At 30.8% G+C, this 25986-nt stretch overlaps 2 pseudogenes; both read left to right on the top strand.

The window, feature by feature from the left end:
* Positions 1–1789: 1789 nt before the first annotated feature.
* On the top strand, positions 1790–4614 carry LOC149518429 (uncharacterized; annotated as a pseudogene).
* A 13133-nt stretch (positions 4615–17747) lies between these two features.
* On the top strand, positions 17748–18369 carry LOC111286172 (large ribosomal subunit protein eL13z pseudogene; annotated as a pseudogene).
* The last annotated feature ends 7617 nt before the right edge of the window (positions 18370–25986 follow it).

The raw sequence follows: 25986 nt of genomic DNA, 5'->3' as shown, positions 1-25986 counted from the left end.
CCTTGGCCTGCTTGTCAACGATTATAGTCTATGGGAAATCACCGACTTCAAAATCACATGATTTTAAGTATAGTTTTCCAAGCTTTAATCCAATGAATTCCAGGCAAACAATTTCCGACTACCGATGGTGATGAAGCTTTCTCAAGTCAAGTGTAACACAATAAAGAAGCAGCAGCAATGGCAGCAAAAATTGTGTTTTTTAAGATTTTTTTTTCTAAGTAATTAATTCGAGGCTGGTTTGTTCGGTTGCAAGCATACCCTTTGACTGAGATAAAGGAAAACTCTTTGACTAAGACACCAGCAAACCCTATGCCTGATAATGAGATTTTTATGCGTACAAAGAAAAAAGTTAAGAGAACAAGCGGCGAGAATGATGAAGTGCAGGAAATCAACCTTCCAACGGATGCGGATGTAAACCTGAATCAGAATTCTGGGAAGCATATCAAAGTTCCGTCTTATAAAGATATGGTATCTGGGAGAGATGTGAATCAGGATTCATCGTGGAGTGATTGGGCAAATATAGGGGATGATGATGAAATGCAGTTTGACGATTGTGTGTAAGATGATGATGATTCTGGGGAGACTTTTGAACCAAGGGTTGTCTTCTCTAGGGAGGAAAAAACCTTGATGAGGAAACCATGGCGGCATGCGTTGATTGTCAAACTTCTTGGAAAAGTAATGGGTAAGCAGATCTGGCAACCTGTTAGGAGATATAAAGTTATAGATTTGGAACAAGATTATTTCTTGTTCTAGTTTGAATCTAAGGATGATTACAAACATGTTCTGGAAGGTGGTCCTTGGATAGTTGGGGAGCATTATTTGACTGTGAGACAATGGTTTCCAAACTTCATTCCTAACGCTGATAGAATTGAGAAGTTAATTGCATCGATCAAATATCCAACGCTTCCAATGGAGTATTATAATCGAATGGCTCTCTCTCGACTAGGCGCTGTTGTGGGTACGGTGATTAAAATTGATAGGAATACTGAAAGAGCCATTAGAGGTAATTTTGCACGCCTATGTGTGGAGTTGGATCTCTCGGCTCCTTTAATTGAAAGGATATCGGTTGGTAAGCATGTTCAATTCGTCAAATATGAAGGTATTCACTTGTTTTGTTTTCATCGTGGAAAATATGGCCATCGTCGAGATAATTGTCCAATCTCTGTTACCGGTCACACATGGATGCCGATCTACAACAAGGAGACACAAGGAATAATGGAAAGGTTAGCAAAAGTGAAATGTCGGAGCAAAATTATGGCCCTTGGATGATTGTGCAGTGAAGGGGCAAGAAGCCGGTTACTGAAAATGTTGGGAAAGGCAAGGTATCTTCCGGGAGTGATTCCCGGAAAAACCTTGGAAATAGATTTGCGCAATTGAGAAAGGAATATATTACCCAAAATGTGAAAGATATCCCCGCTAATTTTATGGCTGACTCGGGGCAGTCAAATGGAAATCAAATTTTGAGGCAAACGGGTTCTACTACTAAAGATGGGGACAAGTCAACCAAGAGTGTCAACAAGGACAAAGGAAAACAAAAGATGTTTGCTGCGATTTCAACAAAGAAGAAAGGCTTAATTGGAAAGGAGGCTATATCTAAAAGTTTGAAAGGAGTTTCGGTTGACAAAGATTATAATTTTGTTTTAAAGGCTGGTGGCGAGTCGAACATGCATGGAGGGGAAGTTTTTAAAGGGAATGAGCTGACTTTGCAGGGGATTGTTTATGCATCAAATGTTAGACCAAGATGCCAGGTATTATAATAAAAGAATCAACAAAACAAAATGTTGAGGGCATGGAATTTTGCCATGGTGGTGGTTTGCATGGAACCATTGCATTGAATGTACATGGGTGTGGGGACTCCAATGTTGGTAACTTAGATTTACATGGATGTGGGGACTCCAAAATTGGTGATTTGGCTTTGCATGAGCTAAATGGCATGATAAATCCAAGACCGATTCAGCCAGTTATGGGATTTGATAGTTTAACAAAAGGAATAAGTGATGGTTCGGGTTTCGATATAGATGGTGCATGGTCTTCCTTGTCTATCACGAGTCCATGCGTCTTACTTCAGCCAAATACACCTTTGGTCATTTCGGAGGAGGGGGGTGGGAAAGATGATGGGGTTCAGATTAATGTTTTTGGTGGTGATGGTCCTACTGGGATGGAATTGGCAGTGTCGAATGAACAACAAGTTGAAGTAGTTGATCATTCTATTGTTATGCTTGATGCTTAACTCCCTTGTGGGACTTTGATCATTATTTATTTATGATGTCAGTGTTGTTTGGGAATTGTAGAGGGGCTGGCAATGCAGAATTCTTTTGTGACGCTAGGGAACTGGTAATGGCGAATCATTTAGATGTATTGATTATTGCAGAACCAAAGATTAGTGGGGTAGCAGCTGATACGGTAATTAGAAAATTGTAATTTGATCACTCTACTAAAGTGGATGCTAAATGCTTTTCGTCTGGCATCTGGGTATCGTTGAAAGCAAACATTGGTCAAGTGCAAGTGTTTGAGAACAGTAAGCATATTGTTTCGGTCCTTATCACAGATAGGAGAGGGTCAAAGTGGGCTCTTACTGCAGTCACGAAACTTGTAATTCGAAACCAACTTTGGGAGCATTGGATGGACTTTGATGAATTTGATAATATACGGTGGGCGTTAATTGGTGATTTCAATCAAGTTTTGTCTGATAGTGAGAAGCAAGGAGGTGCTCCCGAAAATACGAGTAGAACGGAAAGGCTCCGGAGTGTATTATTCTCTCTTAACTTGTTAGATTTGGGAGCGGTAGGTGATACATTCACTTGGCCTAATTGTCACATAGAAAGGGAAGTAATCAGGAAAAGGCTTGATAGAGTCTTATGTAATGCTTTGTGGAGACATGAATTCCCTGAAGCTCTTGTTAGAAACTTACCGATGGTTTATAGTGATCATTGTCCAATCCTTTTATGTTTGCATGATGTTGTGGAAATCAGTCAAGTATGCCAGGCCGTTTCGCTTTGAAGCAGCATGGTTAACTCATGATTGCTTTGCGAATTTGATCAAGGGCAGATGGAAGAGAGAGGTGGCACTTAATGAAAGTCTGGAATATTTTACAAGTGTGGTTAAAGAGTGGAATTCTAATACCTTAGGTAATATTTTTCATAGAAAGAGATCTTTGTTAGCTCGATTGTCGGGTGTGCAGAAAAAACTAGATATGGGGCTGAATCCTTATCTTTTTAATCTTCAAGAAGAGTTTACCAGAGAGTACAAGCAAAGTTTGCAGTAGGAGGAACTTCTTTGGTTTCAAAAGTCCAGATCTCAGTGGGTTAATTTTGGTGATCGTACCACAAAGTTTTTCCACACAACCACTATTATTAGAAGGAACAGGAATCACATTGTGTCCCTAAAAGATGAAGATAGGATATGGTGTTCAGATCATGCTTCCTTGAAGAGAATAGTTATGGATTTCTTCTTAAAAGTTTATTCGACTGAAAATCTTGATTTCATGGATGATTTTTGTCCAAGTGCCCGAATTCGAATGTCCGCCTCGCAGGTTGATTTCTTGGCATAGGTCCCACAGGACGAGGAGATACAACGAGCCTTATTTTCCATGTTTGCCATTGAATCTCCAGGTCCGGATGGCTTTAAGACAAGCTTTTAACAAGCAAATTGGGATGTCGTGAATGATTCAGTATGTAATTTTATTAGGCAGGCGTTCTTAACAGGGAGTTTCGATAGTGTATGTAGCAGAGTTTTATTGGTCCTTATTCCTAAAATGGAACACCTTGAAAAAGTTTCGCAATTTAGACCGATATGTTTATGTAATGTTTCGGTGAAGCTTATCCCAAAGATCATTGTGGGTAGGTTACGTCCTTATTTGAGGGATATTATTTCTCCTACTCAACGCAATTTTATCCTTGGTTGCAGCAGTACAGATAATATTGTGATTGTACAAGAAGAATTGCACTTACTTAAGAGGAAAAAAGGGAAAACAGGTACTATGATGATGAAAGTTAACCTTGAGAAAGCTTATGATCGTATCAGTTTGGAGTTTTTGCCTAGGGTGTTAATGGATTTAGGATTAGCATAATCTCTTATTTCACTAATAATGTTTTGAGTGACTTCCACGGAAATGAACATTCTTTGGAATGGTGAACTGACTAGTTATTTCAAGCCAACTAGAAGATTGAGGTAGGGTGATCCATTATCCCCATATCTATTTGTACTATGATTGCAGAAATTATCAATCCTAAACCAAAGAATTTTACATTTGGAATAACTTTAATATATCTTCCATCTACTTTTATCAAAATTAATGTGGATGGTACTGCTTCTAATCCAAGTGATTTGGTTATGGGAGACACTGCACGAGATTCGAATGGCTATTGGATATTTGGGTTTGCCAGAAAAATTGAATATGGTTCAGTGCTTAAGGTCGAATTGTATGCAATTTAGGTGGGACTAAAGTTAGTTTGAGAGAAAGTTTTAGACGAGTTGTTATTGAATCAGATTTTTTGTTGGTAGTTAAAAAGACTATGTGTTCTATTCGTACAAAAGATCCTCTTTACCATGTTATTTGTCAATGACAACAGTTTATCAGTAAAAGTTGGCAGTGTAGAGTTCAACATATCTTCAAAAAAGCAAACTCTTTTACTGATTATTTGGCTAATTGGGCTTTTAGTCAAGGTGATACTCATTATGTGTTAGATGACCCTCCAATAAATTTGGTTCGTTTATTGGACGAAGATCTATTAAGGGCAGCAAGGCCAAAAGCTAAGTGGTTCTAAAACTCTTTTTGCAAAAAAAAAAAAAAAAAAAAAAAGGCAGAAGCACTCTCTAATTAATGATGATGAAATTAAACCAGCTTTAAACCAAAAATTAGTATTTTCGGGAAGTTTATCATTTACAATTAATTATAGTTTATAATGAATGAAAATTTATAATTTATATTATAATTTATAATATAAGACAAGAAATTATTCGGATTATCCTAAACCAATGGATATTAATTGTCAACCAAAAGAGAGTTATAGCAATATATTGAAGTTATTCCAAATGTAAAATTCTTCAAATTCAAAGACACCTAAAGTAACTGAATGTGAAACCAACTTTGGTGACCTAAAACTAAGATTGAAGGCAAAATGGGAGACCGTTCATTATTGAAACATTAGCTACTCTAGAATGTGAGAGATTAAGAACCAATTCAATCTCGAAGTGAACTCAAATTAAGCGCTCAAATACTTTTAATTTTCATTAATTAATTGATAGCCAAATATAGAGATGCTAAGAAAATAAAATAAAAGTTTGAAATAAAATAAAAAATTCCAAAGAAAACTTAACCTCTACTTAATTGTCCAAAATATTAAATATTTTGTATTTATCTCATATTGGTGGACCAACAAATTCATTATATACTAAACTATATTAATTAATGTTAATTAATAAGTAATTGATGTGGTTTAATGTTGTAATATACTCAAATAGTAGTATGATTTTAGTTAAGTGTCATCCCGGTTTAATTATGTATTTGAACCCATAATGAAATGGATCAATTTTGAATAATATGTTAGGAAAGGCCATTGCTCTCATCTCTATATATATAAGGCTAGCCCATTGAGTTTTACAACTCTAGATTTAAAAAGGAAAAGAGTAATCCTCTCTCCTTTTGCTATGCAAGTCTTTGATTAGGCCTCAGAGGCAGGCAATGGAAAGTTCATGATGGTAGCATCAATTATGTGACCATGGATTCAGCGAGATTGAGCTCTCACTTGCATCTAGGCCAATTTTAGCTTTTGTTAAAGTGTGTTATTGATCCTATGAGTTTTGGGGTAAAACCAATAATTGGTATCATAGTCATACTCACTATGAAGGTTGTACACACCTTATTTTGTTTGGGACTATTCAATTTGGATTAGTTCTACTATGTATTTGGATATACCCATCTTAGGTTTGTTCAAACATTTTAATGAAAATTACCTAATCATGTTCATTTTGACTTTGGTTTTGGAAGAATTATTTTTAAAATAATTTCACATGAATTAAAGTCCGATTGAATCTAATCTTGGACTAATTTTATGTGGTCTTGAATGCTTGAAATCTAAATATCCATTTTTAAAGCTCAATTCAATTTTGGGTTAAATGCAAGTTATATCATTTGGGCATTCTAAAACCCTATATGTGCTCACATTTAGATTTTAAAACCCAAGTATATTTTGTTAAGAGCTACAAATATATGAAAAAATCAACTAAAAGAAGAACAAAGCTTGAAGTCGAGACTCCTATGATAACCAGCTTTCTCTACTTCCTAAAAGCCTCTCCCTACTTCCAGTTTTTCATTTTTCTCCTCCTAATTTACCATTTGACCCATAATGCCAATCGAGCATACTCCACCATTCAAGGTGTAGCATGTTTCTCAACCCCAAGCCAGTAATACTCCAAGACACCCAATTTCGGAGGCTTTTTCTACCATAAACCCAATTTATAAAGGAATTCACAAGTAAGGGGAAAGACTCAGTCGAGGGGGAACACAGTTATAAGCTGGGAGGCAATTTTCATAAACCAAAAACTAGCCACTACCATCACCCCATCAAGCCTGACCAAGACCCATCCCTTCTCAAAGCCTAAGGCCACCTTACGCCCCCACTTGTAACTGCCACTATCACCTTTAACTACCATACACTGCTAACCTCCACTCAACTCCTCTATAAAGCCTAAAACTACATTATTACCAACACTACTTAAGACCACCCTTTGCCATTCCCTTGACTCAAGCTAGCCCCATCACCATCTATTATCGAAAACCAATTCCTCAGAGCCCTTCTACAACCTAACATGTCATAAAAAAATGTTTACTACCTTTTGTAAAGCCCTAAGACAATCATCGTTACCTGCCCCCAATGCCTTTATCACTATCATCACCAACCCACCATACCTAAAACTAACCTAGTCAAAACACCTCATCACATCTTTGTAAGCTAAAACCTAGCCTCATCATGACAACCCATTAATTACCACCATCAAAATCACCTTCATTTGGCCACCACCCACCATGAAATAACACCACTTTTCATTACCTTCCAACCTACCTCAAGATCACTATCAACCTAAATTACCTAAAAGAATCCCTCTTTATAACCAAACCCTAAACCCACGGTCCTAAAAAAATAATAATAATAACAAAAAACCAACCATATTCCTTGGAAAAGAACATAATGCCAAAAAAAAAAAGCCAAAATCACAAAATCAAAGAGAGAGAGTTTCAATTGGGGGTTTTGAGTGGGCTTTAGGTCTTGATTTTTGGTGTAGAAAGAAAAAGAGGAAGAAAAAGAAAATGAGAAAAATTAATGGGCTAAGAAGTGGTCAACTATTGGTAATTAGGGAAGGCCTACATTTGGCTAGGAGAAAAAAAAGAGAGAAAGGAAAAGAAAATAGAGAAATAAAAAGAATGAAACAAAAGAAGAAAAAAAAAAGGGTGGAGCTCTTCTACTACAAGGCTAACGGTAATGGCACTGCGACAAACCCACTAGCTTTTGGGTTTGAGAAATGGGGTGCCTGGGTGTTTTTGTAAAGAAGATCAAAATTTTTTTTTCAAAATAAAGAAAGGAAATAAAAAAAAAGCTTGAGTTTTTATAGAAAAACAAAAAAAAAGGGAAAGACCTGACTCAACTCAATTCAACCATACCTAGTTGCTAAACCAACTTGTAAATCGGAAACCCAACCAAGGTCCCTAATCCAACCTAATCTAACCTCTTTGAGATCTAATCTAGTCAATTTTTAGGCCCAATCATGTGTTTCTTGGGCTTGCAGGATTGTTTAACCTTGGGCTTTAATATTTTATTTTCATTGGGTATAATTTTTCTCTTTCAAACTTCATTATCACATGCATTTTTTTATGAACATATATATGCATGTCCAAATCTAAGAAAAATGCATGTCTTAAAACAATAAAACAATCTTTGTGAGATTAAAATTATGAATGCCTATGTTAATGTTATATTTTTATATATAATTTTTGGTAATGAAAAATTATTAGTAATATTATTTAGAAAATAAAAAAAAAAGATAGTATTTTTGAGTAAAAAATTATTTTGGAAATCCTACTTAGATATTGGAGAGAATTCAAGTAATTATTTTACTAAGAAAGATAATTTTTGTTTGAAAGAATTAGTATAATTTTTTTAAACAAATAACCAATTTTTCATAAATTTCACCTAGATATTTAGGAATGAAGGAAAATTTTCAGCTTTAAACATTTTTATTTTATTTCTAAATATTTTATCAAAGAAATAATGATAAGAAATATAAAAATGAGACATTTGAAAATAATGAAATAAAATTGGTTATTTACATTATTTTATTTTTATCGGTATCATTTATTTCTTAAATGGTACTACATGCATCACAGCGGTAATAAATGTTAGGTGATAAAATAAAATTTTGAAAAAAGTATTTTTCGAAATAAAAACTAATATTTCTAAGTAAAAATAATTTTTGTAATTGTACTTAGATATTGGAGGGTTTCTCAATGATTATTTTTTATAAAAGAATATTATGCCAGATTTTAAGGGATATTATAAAAATCACAAGTGGAGAAATATTTTTTGAAATTTTGCTTAAATATTGGGGAATTTAGAAGAATTTTTTGAAAACCAAGATTTTCATTTTATTTCTAAATAAAAGATTTAAAAAAAAGATTTTGCAAAAATAATAAAAGTTAAGAAAATCATTTTAAATATTTGAATTAAGACCATTTTTATCAATATTAAGGATAACACATGATCAATGGTATTGTTTTTGAAATGGACACTATAAAGAGTTAATTTTTTCCTATGCGTAACTGTCCTTTCAAACTTGGCTTTGTTTTTGCAGACCAAAAATTTTATCTTTTTAATAAGTTATAATTAATTTTAAAATTTTATAAAAATGATAAGTTTTTTTAGGTGGCTAATTGCACTTAACACAAAAATATTGGTAGTCACTTTTTGTTTTGAAACTTTTAAAATTTTTGTCTAGTAGTCCCCAAAATTATTATGACAGAGGTCACTAACCATTTCTATTTGGTGTAATGCCGCCATTAAAGCTGTAAATGAAGCTTTTGATTTTTTTGGCTTTTAGATCTAGGCTTTTTTTTTTTTTTTGTATATTTGGACCCCAAATTCTCATTTTAGTGTTGTGGAGCTTAAAAGGAGTTGAAATTTGATTTTCTGGATTAGAAACGATGTAAAAATGATAAGTTTTGGATAAACCGGGTTAGGTCAAATTGAAAAACTCAAAACAGGGTAGTTGGGTGAAGAATAAGCCTTAGACACATGTGGTGTATGCATCCAACAGTGTGTGTAAAGCATGTGCACTATTGTTGGCAGGGGCACATATAACACACATACCTATTCACCTGTTAAGTACGTGGCATTTCTGTTACACATGCCATAGATAGCCCATACGTGCCAGAGATACCCCTAGGCATGTCTACTACATGAGCCAACCAAAAAAGGGAAAATTGAGAGAAACTGGGAAAATGAAGCTTGGGGAAAATTGTGTTTTGGCTCTTACTACTTTTTAGGCATTTTGATTTAGACTAATTTAATTTTTTTTTTCATAGTAGGTAATTTTTTTCCCTTTTTTGATAGTTTCCTTTTAGGATATTCAAGGTTAAGGCATTTAGTAGAAATTAAGGGGTTTTTATTATTGTTAGGCTATTATGCTTAGACCAAATTGAATGATTAAATTTTGAGACCGTTAATTTAATAAAATTTGGCCACTTGGTTAGTTAGTTTGAACCAAATAAAATTGTTAGATTTTAGACCACATTAAATTAAATTGAGGTCGATTTTAATTTTAATTCTTTTTAGGCCATTCATTTCTAGTCCATTTTGGTTAAAATTTTTGGTAAAATATTTTGGGTCTAAAATAAATAGCTCCATTTTGTAAAAGATTTGGCCAAACTAAATGGGTGATAAATGAATTATTTGGGTAATTAAAATTTACCAATTATGTTAATAATTCATTAGTTTCCTAAAAGCCCATTTAATTAATAAAATTTTCTTATTATTTGAATATTCACTGTAAATCAAATTAATTGATTCTGTTAAACCTAATTTTTAATATATGCTTCTGGTATTGCATATTTTTGTTGTAGTTAAATGTTGGTCTTACAATTTTCAGTGAATGTTCTTAAATTACAAAAATCCCTAATTGGAATAATTAGAGCCCACCTATAGTGAGAGTGATCATGAAGATTTTCAAGATTTTTCTGATAATTCATTTCAAACAATAATAAGGCAAATTTCTTTTGATAGTTGCAACATTTATTAAGGTCTTTTAAGGTAGTAAGACCTTCCTTCTTAGATTGATTATTGCTTTGAGGGATGCTCAAGAAGGAAAGTATTTTGGTTAGGGTATGATATGATTTAGTTACCCTGTTGGTAGCAAGTCATTCTAGGGCTATATATATCCAATTATGTATTATCCTTTGTAGTATACTCTGAGAAGTTTTCAGATTCTAGAATTTAATAATAACTATTCAGGCATGATTTTGTTCATTTGTATAATACCATTTTAGATTATTCTATAAAAACCTCCGATCGCAGTTTTGTCTATACAACTATCATTTAACAAGATCATTCACATAAAATGGTGTAAATCACTCTATATGGTTTTAGGCATAATAAATTTTGAAAATAACCTTGAGAGTTAATCACCTTCAATACCCATTCAAATGATAAGCCCACATTATTAAGTTTGATAGAGGATAAAAGGATAGTGTGCTTTCTAAAAATACTTTAATTAGAATTGTCTAATGGCGTATAGGTAAACCATTAAGTAGTGCATCAAATAGAGTGTTTTGTACACTGATAATTAAAGATGCCATTAGAACCAATTTAAAAAAGTTCTAAAAGGTTAAAATATAAAACCACATAGATCTTTTGCCACTAACATGTTGGATAAGGTAGATGGTTTACGTAATCACATCCAAAAAATGACCAATTCTGAAATGGGGGACCAGCCCCTACTAGAACATATTTTTGGATAACTTTCTTTTGGTAGTGAAATCTACTCATAAAGTATAGAAGGAAGCATATGCAATTTAAATATTATGAATGTTATAACCATCTAAGAGTAAGAGATATTATGAGTCAATAATCTTATTTCATCCTTTAGATGATATAGGTTAGTATTACTGCCAAACAAAACACTATTAAGAAAGGTTCCATTAAATGTCATTTAAAAAAAAGAATTTTGTGAAGCCTAGTTCCCATTTTGGTTCCATGAATGCCTCTAAACTTTGAAATCAGAGGATTTTGGAATATGTGCCACTACTATTATAAATAAGGCATAAGAAGGCAATCTTTGAAAGTTATCTAGATTGAAAAGTGAAGCTAGGCATTCAACTAACCTTTTTTGTTTGAATCAAATCCAAATACTATGTCTTATGGTTTTTCATGATTGGATACTGTTGCTAGTATTGTTAAGCCAAATATGGTAATTGGCAAGCAACCAAAAACCAAATCAATGGGAGATATTTATAAATATGGATAATCTTCTTCAATTGTGTTTATTGTAAATGATATAGTCGCTGGTTCTAATGTTGGTAGAATATTTGAGAAGTCTATTATGTTGTGGCATAAAAATTAGGGACATATCGAATTTGGCACACATGTAAATAACATCTAGAGAAATCTTGTTGCTAATATACATTGTGATTTGATAATGCAAAAAAGCTTAGGAACTAACTTAGGAACTGATCTATATCGATAATTGTTGACTATTTCCAATTATTGTTTTCAATGGATACAAATGTTTCATTACCCTTACGAAAGACCATTTAAGTTTCAATCATGTGGAGTGAGAACTCTAGCCATATAAAAGCCTTAATGTTTTTTTTTTCTAAACAATTGTTGAGTTTTCAAAAACATAAAATTAAAGAAATAAGGTCAAACATAGGTGATGAATACTGTGGTTAATATAATGAAACTAGGTAGAATCCTAAACTATTCTGTTAAGTCTTCTATAGGATTTTGGTGTTGACGTGAGGTTGTGGTAAAAAGCAACCACACAATTATGTATATAGTGTGGTATATGTTGAGGTATTCCACGGCTTCTAGATTTCATGTAGAATAAAGCCTTTGGCACTATAGTATAAAGTTTAAATTAAAGTCTAAGTAAATGAGTTCCTAAAGATTTTTGTAAATTATGGTCAAACAATAAACTAATTTCTGAGCCATTTTAAGAGCTTAGAGTTGTAATTCAGATCTACAGGCCCATAACCCATAATAAAGAAAATTTGATTGGAAAACTATCAACAACATTTTATTTCTATTGTATCGGCTTCAAAGATTCTAGATTTTATCATCTATTGTGAAATACTGCAATCATCAGGTTTGATTGTGCAGTCTATCTAGAGGATAACTTAGATAGTAGGATTATTGAGTTTTGAACTCTATAAAGTCATTCTCATTAAAAGTTTGCTATTGTTATGCCAGTTCCATGTGTGATTTAGATGTTGATAGTGTGACATGCAGTTGAACCAACAATAGATCCTTATAATCTCATTTCTAGAATTGTACTTGAACTTACAAAGGAACATGAATATGGCATTCATGTGTCTTCTAATTTTGTTATGTTTCAAAAGGCTTTTATAGATTCTAACTTATTGAGTGGGATGTTTGCTAAGCAATATAAGATTGCAGCTGTGTTTTATAGTTATGTGTAGGATCATTATGAATGACCATATCATTGTAATCCAATTGGTCATTGATGGACTTATATGGTTGAAAAGATATTCTATAGGCCAAGTAAAAAGGTTCAAAGCCAATTCAATAATTTAAGGCTTTGGGCATTAAACAGAAAGAAAAATTGGATATGAAATATCATTCTATTTTGTTTTTACTATTGATTCATTTGAAATCTTTACAACATTTGTGGCTCATTCGATTAGGAGCTACATTAGTAAGACATTAAGACTAGATGTTTAAATGGAGTGACCTAAAGGTTTTGTGATTTTCTATAACGGAACATTTAGTTTACTAACTTAAGAAATGCATTTGTGGACTTAAAAGGCATTTATCTTGTAACATTTAAAGTTAAATAAAATTGTCACTTCAAGGAAACTTTTGGTGGTCAGTGCACATGTCTAGAGGTTAGTGGGAGCAATATATTTTGATAATATCGAATTGGCAGCCATAAACATTGACCTATCATTTGAGACATTACAGGTTGTCATGTCACTTTAGGTGAAAAATCTAAATGAGGCTCCCATTTTTGTTTAAGGATTGAATTTTTAGTGACGATATAAAAGCATAATTAGTTGGTCTAAAAACTTACATTCAATATGTGTTTGTTTAGTAGTTTTGATGTGCACTATTGTTTTCTTAGTAAGTCATCTATTGTGAAAATAGTGACATATTGTTAATTCTCAAAGTCCTCATATTGATAAATGAAAGAGCTCATGTCGAATATTTAGTATGCCTCAATTGTGGGCAGTTTGATATTGTGCTCAAGTCGTACGCATTATGATATTCTGTATGCTATAGGTGTACATTGAAAACACTTGAGCAATTATGTATTTAGACATCAGTGATCTAACATTCTAGATTAAGTCAAATATTTTATCTTGATTATGTATACTATTGAAAGCCAATTTCAATATTATTGGTTAGAGGAACTATTTTTTAAAAAGTCTGAAATGAACATTTACAAGTTCTTGATTTTGGAGGTGAAGCACGTAACATGTTATGGAGCTACATGTCTGATTGTTGATTATAGAATCTCATCTGAAGGTCAAATTCTAGTTTTTTCATTTTAAAGTCGTTGGAGATGTTTTATGGTAAATATGCAGTAGTGGCTTTCTCTCAAATATTAGGAGTTTTTCACACTATATATATATAGATATCATGATTCATTATATTAGAGAGAAAGTAACGGAATCCATTTGTTGGTGTAAATAGCAAAGCACATAATTTACACAACTAATTTTAGTGTAACCACTAGCTAATTTTGGCTACTAATGTGTGATAAAGATAGACACTTATTTAGGTCTTGTAGAGCATTCTACTATATTAACTTAGTGGGAGCATCATGTAATTGAAATTCGTTGCAACTTTGATGGATGGATTCTTATTTGCCATATGTATATTCTATTTATGCACATTTTGTTGAGTATGGCATTTTGTTAGATGATACATTTAAGTTCAGTCTCATGTGCTTTTTTCGAAGCTACACATCTTTTGGTTTAAATGCGAAAGACCTAATGGAAATGGAAATTAATTTTATTTTCATATCATTTCCATTTCACATTATTATATTGCTACTTTTGAAGTGTTTATGAGTTTCTGTACACATATTTTGTTAGTACGATACATTTTGAGGGCTCATAAATGCTTGTTGCTATTTTTGTTATTGCTGTTGAAGTATTCACAAGTCTACATACATGTATCCTATTAATATAGTGCTTTTTGAGGTTAATGAATACCTTCAAGTTATGAAAAGAATGCATGTCCACACATTGGTACCCTATTAGTACAATGTATTTTAATGCTTATATATGCTCATTCTATTGTATGATCATTTGAGTATGTACTCATATTAAAATTTCTACTTTATGATCATTTTGTTAATTCAAATTTAGGTTTAATGACTTGTATTCTCCAAGTAGGAGATTGCTATATTTATCTCATATTGGTGGACTAACAAAGTCATTATATATCGAATTATATTAATTAATGTCAATTAATGAGTAATGGTTGGTCTCTTATCATGGTTTGACTATGCTTTACGCTGGTCATCAACCTATCACAATCCATCTAACTTTATCCAGGCTTGGGACCAATAGAGGCAATTCACCTATTGAGGCTTTCATTAGAGGGTTTTAAAGTGAAAAAGAAAGATCTACATATGGCATTTATCAACTTAGAGAAAGCAAGCAATAGAGTTCCCCAAGAGGTGCTTTAATGGGCCTTAATGAAAAAAAAAGTTCTTTTAAAGTACATTAACATAGTTAAAGATATATATAGAGGAGTTGCAATGAATGTAAGGATGGTCAGAGGTGTGATTGATAGCTTTTCCATTACCTAAAGATTGCATCAAGGCTTAGCACTAAATCCATTTCTTTTTGCATTAGTTATAAATGAGCTCACTAGACATATCCAAGATAAGATGACATATTGTATGTTATTTGCCGATGATATAGTCTTAGTTGTTGAAACTAATGATGATCTTAATACGAAATTATAATTATGGAAGCATACACTAGAGTCTTGAGGCTTTAAATTAAGTAGATCTAAAACTAAATATATTAAATATAAGTTTACTAATCATAAAGAAATGAGTGCTAGTGTGTTAAGTTGAATGGTGAGGTAGTACCAATAAGTAGTCATTTTCGATATTTGAGATCAATTATTTAGAGCGGTGCTAAGATAGAAAGAGATGTAAATCAAAAGATTCAAGCAGGATGGTGAGATAGCAAAGTATGTCAAGCATGTTATGTGATTACAACATGTCTTTAAAGCTAAAGGTAAAGTTGTATAAAACAACTGTAAGGTTAGCTTTGCTACATGAAACTAAGTGTTGGGCCGTTAAGAAACAAATGAGAAAAAGTGAGCATAGTTGAAATGAAGATGCTTAGATAGGCGTACAGTAAAACTAAAAGAGACAAAATCATAAATGAAAAGATTCAAGAAAAATTAAGGGTAGTTCAAATTAAGGAAAAGAAGAAAAATGGCCATTTGAGACGGTTTAGACATATGAAACATAGGCTTATCTATGCACCAGTTAGGAAAAGTGAGCTTCTAGATTTAGGAAACACCAAAATTTTTAGAGGTAAACCATAGAAGATGTGGATATAAGTAATAAAAAATGATATGAGGGTTAAGAAAGTAAAAGAAAAAGTTGTTGATAGAAATTAGTAGCCCAAGAAGATTCAAAACTACGACTTAACATGATTTTTTTTTGGTCTTTCAGACAATTGACCACAGAGTTATGAGATATAAAGCTTAGTTTGTTATTGTTGTTGTTGTAATGAGTAATTGTTGTGGTACCATGTTATAATATACCCAAATAATAGTATGATTTCAATTAAATGTGACCTAATTGAATTCTCTATTTGAACCCATAATAAGATGGATCAACTTTTACTAACATGTTAGGTGAGCTTCCTACTCTCACCTCTATAAATATGAAGCTAACCTATTGAGTTTCATAACTTTAGTTTTAGAGAGGTAGAGAGTAGTTCTTTTTTTTTTACTGTGTAGGTCTCCAATTAGGCCCTTCGAGGCAGGCAATGGAAAGCTCATGATGGCAGCATCAATTCCATTACCATGGATTCAGTGGTATTAAACTCCTATCTGTATCTAGGTCAATTTTAGTTTTTGTTAAACTGTGTTAGTCACCCAGTGAGCTTTTGAACTAAAACCAACAAAATATCTTAAATCTTTTTTTTTTGAAATAATCTTTATACTTTATTATATCTATAAATGCTAAATTTTATCTAGAATATTTTTAGCATAGTTAACCTAGGCCCATTTACAACCCATAAAGAGCCCCAAGTTGGCCCATTTAGAGACTCAAACAAAGCCCATTTAAAGCCCATAAAAGGCCCTTTTTAAGAGCCCATTGAATGTATTGATATTTAGACCTATAATAAATGAAAAAAAATGAGACTTGTATGGTTATTGTCAAACTCTTTCGTATAGGATTTATATGGATGATATATTTTCACTTGGATGCATGAAAAATAAAGCACAAATGAATAGAACTTGATCATAATGAATATAACCTAGGTTAAACCTCAAAGTTCACAACCTAATTGGAATCAATGTGGTTTAAAATTAAATTTGATGATTTTTAAAACACTAGAAATTTTTACTGCACGAAAGAAGTACAAAATTACTAAAATGCCCTTTAAGGGGTATTTTAATAATTTGGCCTTCCTAAGCTCAGATTTTCATGAAACTTTTCAGATTTTAATTTCATAATATTTTATAATTTTTGGTGCATTTGAAATCACAGTAGTACCCTAAAAGTGTAAAATTACCAAAATACCTTTATAAAGGTATTTTCATAATTTACCTTTCTTGACCTCAGATTTTCATTAAACTTTGCAAATCCCAATTTTATAATATTTCATGATTTTTGGTGTTTCAAAATCACAAAAATGAGCATGAGAATATTGATTTCTAAGAAAATGGCCTAAGTACCGAAAACTTTGCACTAAGGATAAAATGGTTTTTCCATGGGTTTAAAGGCTATAAAAGTTCAACCTTTGCAGTGAATAATGTGGACCATTGGATTTCTCATTGATCTTGATATAATGGCCAAAGTTTGTTCTTTGAAAAGAAAAAAAAAAAAAACTTTGACCTTTGAATAAGATTTGATCTAAGGGTCTATATTCACCAAAATGAGATTTTTTTTTTAGGGCCTTATTCTTGAAAAGCTTGGGAAGGGGTCTATCGAAAGGAAGAGGGAAAAAGAGAAAGGAGAAAAAAGAAAGCAAAAAGAAGAAGCTTTCTAAAAAAAAAAAAGAAAGAATAAAAAGGAAGGAAGGACAAAGCTTGGAATAAGGGGGAGTCTATTAAAAAAAAAAGGAAGAGAGCTGAAAGAAGGAGAAAAGAGAGCTAAAAGAAAGAAAATGAGGCATGTAGAAAAAAAAAGAGGCAAAAAAAGAGCCGATTATGGGAGGAAGGAAAAGAAAAAGAAAAAAAAAATGGATCATTTTTATCTACACCAATCTTTACATCGTATCTCTTTTTCCAATCACCTTTGGCCAAAGGTAAGTCATGGTTAAACATAACAATGTTGTGCCAAATGGTCACTTTGAGAAGCACTAGTAAAACTATTTGAAAACATGGTTTAATAAGCTAGCAAGGAATGAGAGAACAAGAATTACAAGACAAAAAAAAGTTGTAAGGATTTTTCCAAGGCCAACTTTTGGACATTTTCGCCCTATTGTCCATGGCCAAACTTTAAAGTACAACATGAAGTTAGGAGCTGGCAAAGGTTTCACTTTGGAAGAGTTTAAAGCTGCTGGTATTTCAAAAAAGCTTGCTCCTACTATAGGTATTATAGTTGATCATCGTCATAAGAACTGATCTCTTAAAGGTTTTCAAGCCAATGTTCAAAGGCTAAAGGCTTATAGAGACAAAATTTTTATCTTCCAAGATGTGCTCACAAGTTTAAGGATGGTGGTTCTATTGCTGAGGAGCTTGCAACTGCCACCCAAGTCTAAGGACCATACATACTTATTTCTAGTGAAAAGCCTTCAGTTAAGCATGTGAAGATCACAGAGGAGATGAAATCATTCAAGGCCTATAACAAGCTACATGTGGAATGTATGAATAAACGCCATATCAATATCGATTGAAAAAAGTTGCTGAGGCCAACAAAAAAGATAAGAAGTAAGGTTGCTTTTTTTTAGGGCTGTGTTTTGCTATTTGACTTGTTAAAGACATTAATTTTTATTTTCATATTGTTAATAGAGTTAAAATAGCTTTAGAAAGCTCTGGACTTATGTTTGTAATCAATTTTTTTAAAACATTTTATTAAATTGAAAGTCCCTTAAAAATATTTTTTTACAAATGAGAATTTTTTATGATGGAACTTTAAGAAATTTCGAGTGGTGATTCCTGAGAATTCTCTAGTGAGAAAAAACTTCTAAAAATTGCCAAAGTATTGGAATATTTAGAAACTCTTTTCAATAGAAAATTTTTTTAATTAATTTGAACAAGTCTTTTAAAAAGATTAAAAAATAATAAATATTTATAATAGCATGCATTTTTTAATAAAATTATGTAATAAGAATTTTTTATGATGAGACTTAAGGAGATCTGAGTAATGATTCCTAAGAATTCCTTAGATGAGAAAAATCTTCTAAAAATTGTCAAAATATTAGATTATTTAGAAGTTTCTTTTCAGTACGAAAAATTTTTATTTTTTATTTTTTTTAATTTAAACAGTTTTATTAACAAATAAGAGTGTGGTTTTTAGCAAATAAATATATTTGTAGATAATTATATTATTGCATGACTTTTAATAATTAAAAAAAAAAAATCTCCAAGGACGAAATCCTAAAGAAGTTTGAGTAATGATTTTTTAGAAATTTTTAGGTAAGAAAATCTATCCAAAATGCTACCAATGTATTAAAACATTTAGACTAATTTTCAATAAAGATTTCTCATTTTTTTTAAATGGCATGGAAATGAGTTTTAAAAAATACTATTTGTTTTTAAAATTATAGATATCATATTTTATGTTTTTTTTTTACATAAATATTGAAAATAAATATGAATCACCGAAGATATGATTTTTAAGAATTCCGAGTAGTAATTCTTAAAAATTCCTTAGGCAAGATGGATCCTTTTAATATTGCCAGAGTATTGGAATATTTTTAAGGAATTTTTCAATATGAGGTTCTTATTTATTCAAGCTTACTAAAAATTAAAAATATGCTTTTAAAGAAAATTAAGGAAATTAAATCTTTAAATACCAAAATTAAACCATTTTAGTTACTATTAAAAGATAACACATAATTAATTGGTACCATTTTAAACGAGCAATGTGGAGGTGTTAATCCTTCCCTATACGTAATCAATTCCCGAACCTAAAATATTTTTTTGTAGACCCAAAATTTATCTTTTTAATAAATTTTAATTAATTTTAAAATTTTTACTAAAAGGATAAGTTTTAATAGGTGGCTAATTACACCTAATAACAAAAATTGGTGGCAACTCCATTTTTTTCAAATTCATCTAATAGTACCTAAAACCGTTACAACAACTTGACGACTTCACTAGATACATCATTTTTTTAGAAAGTCTAGCCAAAAACTAATTAGGGATTATCCTTAATTTTGATTTAATGGTCTTTCTTGGTATTTAACATTAATTTTCTTAATTTTTATTTTATTTTTAATTAACAACAGTAATAAAAATTTACATGCATTTCATTTTAATTATTTCATTTGTTCATTATTTATTTTATGTATATGTTATCCTCAATAAATTATAGGGCATATAAGATAAAGGTTGTGATGTCGCTTCCTCTCATACACACAATGACACATTTTATATCATACATAAGCTCTATACTTGGGCTCTAATCTTTTTAAAAGGGAGTAAACCACCTATGCTCTCATGAGATGATAACCTCTGTAATGACAAGTGAAATACTCCCACTCAAATTAAAACATTTTCATTCATAGCCTATAATGAGTGAAGATCGGGATGCCCTACTAGTCCTATACAGATGCTAGTAAGGAACAATTTGAGAACCTTTTAAATGTATAAATTCCCACTTAGCATATTGTGAACTTTAAAGGACTAGCCTTAGGTATTGCCAATGCTTTTTTGTAGAAAATTACCCAAATTTGGGCATAGAGAAACATTCCTATACAATTTGTATCTAGGTGTATGAATGGTGTAAATAAAACTAAAATAATGCAAAAAAAAAAAAAAAAAAAAAAAAGGTGAAATAAAAAAAAATTCTTTCAATAAATTGACATATAGTTCGATTTGACTAATGCTTATTCAAAATTTGCATTTTTCAAAAAATATTTTCCAAAAAAAAAGAGAAAAAATTTTTTTAGTACTTTCCAATAAATAAAAATACAAAAATAAAATTAAAAAAAAGGTGTTTTTATTGTTTCTTTAATCGAATAAAAAAAAGCAAAAAAAAAAAAAGAGAAGAAAATTTTTTAAAGTAATGGTAATCTTATGTGCTTGTTTTTTTCATAGAAAATGTTTTCTTGAATTATTATTTCTTTTTATAGAAAAAAAAGGATAGAAAAACAAAACCAAAAAAAAAAAAAGGAAGGACAAGAAAAAAAGAAAAAAAGGTTTTCTTAATTTCTTTGTTTGACAAATAAAAATAAAAAAAATGAAGAAAAGAGAGATTTTACTTATTTTATTCCAACCAAAATTTTCTTTTGAATTTATAATCAGGTTTTTATGTATTCATTTTGATTTTATGTTTCGAGATTTTTTTAAAATAAAAAGTGAAGTTTTAAAATTGATTAGGCTATTTGGTAGGCCTTGCAAAAATGTCCTGGCAACAAAACCTAAAATAAAAAAATACACATCCAGTAAATTTTTTTAGGCATATTATTGGTTTGGTGTTTGTTCAAGATTTGCATTTATCAAAATTTGCAAAAAAAAAAAAAAAGAGTTTTGATTTTGAATTTTATCCTTTGTAGTTCATTTGATTTTTTTTTGTGGTTATTTCCATTATGTTTCAGATTTAAAAATAAAACATATTACATGCACTCCATCTCATACCCAAATTTTAATTTCAATAGATTTGTATTGTACATGCATTGGATCCTATGTAAAAAATATGTTAGTGCATCCTATATAAGTATATTTCATCAATCATGTGCATGCATCTTGTTACTTATGTAGATGTCATTGTGTTTCATACATGCAGATTCATGAATGGTATGATTCTATAAAATGTGCATTGTATAAATAACATTTCATGCAAGCACACCATTTATCATAAAACAAGACGTTGCATTCCATACATACATATTCACATGATTTCTATTGTGCATATAGTGCATTTCATATAAATTTGTCTCCACTCATACACTCGAAAAATGATATGATTCCTATTGTACTCGCATTATAGATACATTTCATTTTATGTAAACATGTCTTGTTACTTGGTGAACATGCGTGAAAAATATGATTTTCATCAAACTTTAATGGTGCAAACATTGCATTTTAGTGAGGTAAGCCTTATACATTCACAAATTCATCATGGAAATATCATGCCGTTCATGTGTTCTCATAACATCCCATCATTTAGTGCATAAAAAGCGCTCTTTATGGGTGAAAAAAAAAGTTCAAGGTCCTAAAGTTGTTGCAAGAAAAGTCATGATGATGCCCAATTTTTTTTTTTCAAATTATTCTTCTTTTCATTTGAATTTAGCAAGAGCATCAAAGTTGAATTAAGGAGAGGATTGGGCATCTCGAAGTGAATAAGCCCAAGCTGAAAGATAGCATCATGGAAAAACATGATTGATGATCACAAAAACATTTGGCCTTCCTAGCTTTGTACCAATTCTTGAAAGAAGATTGTTGTTTTTAAAATAATAATAATAATAAGGGCTTTTAGTTTTGGATTTTTGTAAATAATAACATATTGTTTGATTAGATTTGATTTGAAAATACTAAGTGAGGTAAATTAAAAAAAAATTGATTTGTAATTATTTGAGAATAAAGTCTCATATAAGCAATTTTCAAGATTTTCAAAATTCTTTGAGAAAAAATAGCCTTTTCAAAGGGAAATACATTTTCTAAATAGCAAAAATCTCAAAATAATTGGTGATTACTGTATAAAAAAAAAAAAAAACTCATCCAATACCTTCACACATTTCCTTGACCTTTCTTATGCTTCAATCTTTTTGAATAACCTCACTCACCAGTCATATTCCTTTAAAGGATATGAATTTCAATTTGTGAACCTTGTCATCCTTTGATATATTGAGATAATAATCTTTTCTTGGGCAATGAACAAAATAGCCAATTTTGAAAATCAGTCAAGATACTATTTCATTTGATAATTTAATGTGTGTCAAATTTTGTCAATATGATTAAACCATCCAAATTCTTTCAATGATCATAGACATGAAAAATGCTTGAACTTTCTTTCTTAAATAGCTTTTGTCTCACATCTTAAGGCATATTGACAAAAAGAAACAAAATTCTTTCTCACCTAAAGACAATTTGTTTCATGCATAAATATTTTTTCCCTTATTTTACTAGAAATGCCAAACAATTATGAATCAAAATGAGCCTTATGAATTGTGTGATCAAATTTGGGACATCCCATACAACCTGATTTTCACAATTATAAGAATTTTGGGTGAAAAGTAAGATGGGACAATAATCATGAAAAAACAAGTGGTGAGTATAACACAAAAACAAAAAAATAAAAAATAAAAAAAACAACAAAACTAAAACAAAAAAAAGAAACCTTTTATCTCTTTCTTCAAATAGTTTACTTTTCAAACTAAGTGATCGTGTTTGAAATAATGAATGACCATCTTTCTCTATCCTTTGCTTATAGAAAAAAAAAATTATTCACTTGCTACCCATTTGAGCCTATTAAATTTAATGTTCTCAAACTAAACCTTTGCCAAGGATCATTTTTTACATTGAGAGGTAAAATAAGGATATCCTCAAAAACTTAACTTCAAGGAAAGTGTCTGATATTGATAATGTCTAACTTATTACTTAGTGATAAGAGTCCAAGGCAAAAAGTGAATAAAGCTTTAGTTGGAATCCCAATAATTCAAGAAAGTAGATGGCTAAAAATGAAATTAAATGTTCAAAAAAATAATAAATACATAAATAAAGAAATGGACCTCATATGTGAAAGTTTAGGGAAAAAAGTGAATGAAGCTTTAGAAAAATAGAATTCAAGAAAGTTGATTGCTAGATATGAAGATAAATGTTCCAAAAAAAAGGGAAAAGAGCAAAAAAAAAAAGGCATGCACCTCAGAGATGAGAGTCCAATGCAAAAAGTGAATGAGGTTTCAATTAGAATCCTAAATAAAAAAGGGGAGATAGAATTCAAGAAAAAAAATGCCAAAATTGAAGTCAAATATTTCCCAAAAAAATCAAAAATAAAAAAAAAAGGAAGAAGAAGAAAAAAAACAAAGAAAGAAAGGCATGCACTTTAGAGATGAAAGTCCAAGGCAAAAAACGAATGAGGTTTTACTTAGAATCCGAAGTAAAAAAGGGGAGATAAAATTCATGAAAGAAGATTGCTAAAGTTGAAGTCTAATGTTTCTAAAAATAATAAATAAATAAAAGAGAAAAAGAATAAAACAAGAGTAAAGAAAGATTGACACATGGCTTTTCATCCAAAGAATGCTTTGTAAGATCCTAGGCTTAATTACCTTAAATAATATATTTTGTGCCTATTTATCCATTCTTTCATAATCTCAAACCTTGGCCTACATTATATACCTTGAAAAGTCCATTTTAATCAAATATGGACACTTGAATTGAAGAGCTATGTCTTTGAAAATTTGTATATACTTGTTATTTAGCAAGATTTTACCAAGTTCTTCATTGTTAGAAAAAATAGTGCTAAAGTGAGAACCTAAAAAGGGCAGTTTAAAGCTATAGCCACTCTTAAGACCCAAAAAAGAAAAAAGAGTTCCAAGTTTTTATTCCAAAATAAAAAGTTATGATGCAAAAACTTTTAAAGGATTAGTACCCATTAAAGACTTTGCGTTTCACCAAAGTGTGAAAATAAAAAAGCAGCCCTTTTCTCTTCCTAAATCTTTCTCGAAAAATATTGATTAGTTTTGGCACACATTGAAGTATCATGTTTTCAACAAAAGAAAAATGTTTTAGAGAAATTATCTCTTTTGTGAGCCTAAGAGAAATCCTTACGATCCTTGTTGAGTCTTCTTTGAAATATGCCAACCAGTGAAAAAAATTGAGTTATCCATCACTAAATCCACAAACATTCCAAATAGTAATCATTGAGCTTTTTTTGAAATATACCCCTCAGTGAAAAAATTGAATTACCAACAATGCCATCCATAACCATTCCAAATAGTAATCATCAATTTACAAGAGATTCAAAAGTTATGTGTTTTTTATTTTTCTCATTGATTACAAAAATACTTTATATGGGATAATTTTGAGATTATTTTGGAAAAGTTTGGAGATTAGTTAAGCATTTTTGCACAAGATATTGAGATCATTTTTGGTGAAGAATGAACCTTGAAATTGAACAAAGATTTAAAAAAAATGATGAAAAAAATGAAACAAAAAGAGTCATTACATTTGCATTAATTACAGAAGACTTTTGATCGGTGTGCTAAAAGAAAAAAATCACATTTGCATCAATTAGATGTGCATCATCAAAAAGACATTTAATCTACATGTTGTATAAACAAAAAAAAAGCTTCACATTTGTATCATTTGCTTTCACATTTGTATCATGAGAAGATTATTTGATATGCAAAAAAAAAAAAACATTCGCATTTGAACTTGCATGTGCATCATGAAAAAGACATCGGATCTATATACTATAAAAAAAGCCAAAAAAAAAAAAGAATGACATTTACATTTGCATCACTCACATTTGTACTTGCATGTGCAGCATGAGAAAGACATTTGCATTCACATCTACATCACAAAAAAGACATTCACATTTGCATCACTTGTATCTACATCATATAAAAGGACATTCGTATTTGCATAATTTGTATTCATACTTGCGTGTGCATCATGAGAAAAACATTTGCATTCACATCTACATCAGAAAAAGACATTCATGTATGGATCACTTGCATGTGCATCATGAGAAAGACATTTGCGTTTACATTATCTACATCCTAAACAAGGCATTTGCACTTGCATCATAAGAAAGAAATTTGCATTTACATCATGGCATCTACATCATAAAAAAAATTATTTGTAGTGGCATAAAGAACATTGTCATTTACCTTGTGAAAAGGTCAAATGTATTTGCATCAAGCATTCACATTCTTGCATTTGCATTAACATTTGCATCCGCATCAACATTTCCATTAGCATCGTTTGATGAGAATAAACATTTGTATCATGATTGCATTTATCAACTTTGCAAATATTAGAAAAGAAAAAAAAAAGAAAGAGAAAAAAAAGTCTATCATGAAAATATAAAAAAAAGAAAAAAATAGTTTGACAGGAGATCAAGGTATCAAAAAGGTTTGAAAAGTTAAAAGAAAATTTATTTGTGAAAAGCAAAAGGATAAAAAAGAAAAGATATAATACAAGATAAGACTTAAGTTTAGTTAAGCTGGCACCTAGATATATTTGTGAGACCTCTAGGCATAATTTTTAAGACCTCAAGGTTAAACATTTTAAATTTTAAAAGTTTTAACACCTCTATTATGAGGAGCATTCAGAGATTTTTTAGATTTGTAAGACCTTTGAGCATAATCTTTAAGACCTTTGAGCACAATCTTTAATACCTCCTGGCAAAATATTTAAATTTTCAAAGTTTCAACGCCTC

Source organism: Durio zibethinus, chromosome 6 (assembly GCF_047325235.1).
Source record: "Durio zibethinus cultivar Kanyao isolate XHJ-2024 chromosome 6, ASM4732523v1, whole genome shotgun sequence".
NCBI classification, from domain to species: Eukaryota; Viridiplantae; Streptophyta; class Magnoliopsida; order Malvales; family Malvaceae; genus Durio; species Durio zibethinus.
This window is presented reverse-complemented; position numbering and strand designations above follow the sequence as displayed.